The sequence below is a fragment of the Euphorbia lathyris genome, chromosome 10 (genome assembly GCF_963576675.1).
Source record: "Euphorbia lathyris chromosome 10, ddEupLath1.1, whole genome shotgun sequence".
Taxonomy (NCBI): domain Eukaryota; kingdom Viridiplantae; phylum Streptophyta; class Magnoliopsida; order Malpighiales; family Euphorbiaceae; genus Euphorbia; species Euphorbia lathyris.
In genome coordinates, this window is record NC_088919.1 from 16,119,590 (window position 1) to 16,121,166 (window position 1,577).

The following is a 1,577-nucleotide window of genomic DNA, read 5'->3' on the forward strand; positions in this document are numbered from 1 at the left end:
TTAATGATGTAAAGAAGGCCTTAGATGAAAGTTTTACAATCAAAGACATGGGAGAGGCAAAGTATTTTTTGGGGATAAAGTTAGCAAGATATGATAGAGGGTTGATTATTTCCCAATCCAAATATATTCGAGACTTAATTGCTAATGCAGATTTGAATGACTTAGTTGCAGTGAGTAGTCCTTTTTTAAGTGAGGCAAAGTTGGATTCGGTTTCTGCAGAGATCCCTAATCCAGAAAAGTATCGAAGAATAGTAGGCAGACTACTCTATTTGGGGTTTACTAGGCCAGACATAGCCTTTGCAACTCAACAGCTTAGTCAGTATATGAGCAAGCCTACTGAGATTCAAACGGAAGCTGTTGAACATGTGGTCAGGTATCTCAAAGGTACATTGAATAATGGTTTGTTTTATGGAGCAGGGACAGATCTGTCTCATATGCGCACTTTTTACGATTCTGATTGGGGAAGGTGTAAAATAACCAGGAAATCCATAACTGGATACTGTGTGTTTATTGGTGATTGTCTGGTTTCATGGAAGTCTAAGAAGCAGAATGTGGTGAGCAAAAGCTCAGCTGAAGCAGAGTACAGAGCTATGTCTATAGCCGATCCACCCTTAAACAAAGACAAAACACCCTTAAAAACCAAAGTAGTCCAGCCAGAAATCATGGCCGATCCACCGACACTTATGGATTATGCTAGGCCAGGAATGGCCGGTGTAACTAATAGTGTAGTTAGACCCCGTATAAACGCAAATCAATTTGAAATTAAGCCTGCTTTGCTTAATATGTTGCAAAACAACGTAACGTTTTACGGATTGCCTAACGAAAACCCTAATGCACATTTGACAAATTTCTTAGAAATTTGTGACACTTTTAAAATTACTGATGTAACAGCCGAAGCAATCAAACTTCGCCTCTTTCCTTTCACTTTGAAGGATAAGGCAAAAATTTGGTTAACTTCTATGCCTGCTGCAACATTTGAAACTTGGGACCAATTAGCCCAAGCATTTTTACAAAAATATTTTCCCTTAGCAAAAACCGCAAGAGTCATCAAAGAGTTGACATCTTTTACACAAAATGATAATGAAACTCTTTATGAAGCTTGGGAACGTTTTAAAGAACTTTAACGTTTATGCCCACACCACCAATTGCCAGATGCACTTTTAATGCAGACATTCTATAATGGATTAAATCCTACGACTAGAGGTTCATTAGATGCTATGTCTGGAGGGTTATTTATGAAGAAGACGTCCGCCCAAGCAAGAGAACTTTTGGAGGAAATGGCAATCAACAGCAGTATGTGGCCCGCAGAGCGTGGACATATACCAACGGCGAAACCATCATCCTCATGTACATCATCGGTTAAAGGTATAATGAATCTTGATCCTGTAGCAATGTTACAAGCCCAATTTTCTGCCTTATCGCACAAAATTGATAAATTTATGGCACCATGCGATCCTAATGATCCGATTCAGAGAGACATTGACTACGAAGGTATGAATGAGATAGAACAGGTAAACTTTGTCCAAGGACAAAACCAAACTACTAATCCTTATTCTAATACTTATAATCCTGGATGG

At 38.8% G+C, this 1,577-nt stretch overlaps 1 non-coding gene across 1 annotated transcript; it reads right to left on the reverse strand.

Moving 5' to 3' along the window:
- Positions 1-1,040: 1,040 nt before the first annotated feature.
- On the reverse strand, positions 1,041-1,147 carry LOC136210269 (small nucleolar RNA R71). The gene has a single exon (XR_010677974.1). It is a non-coding gene; the product is annotated as a small nucleolar RNA R71 (small nucleolar RNA).
- Positions 1,148-1,577: the final 430 nt, after the last annotated feature.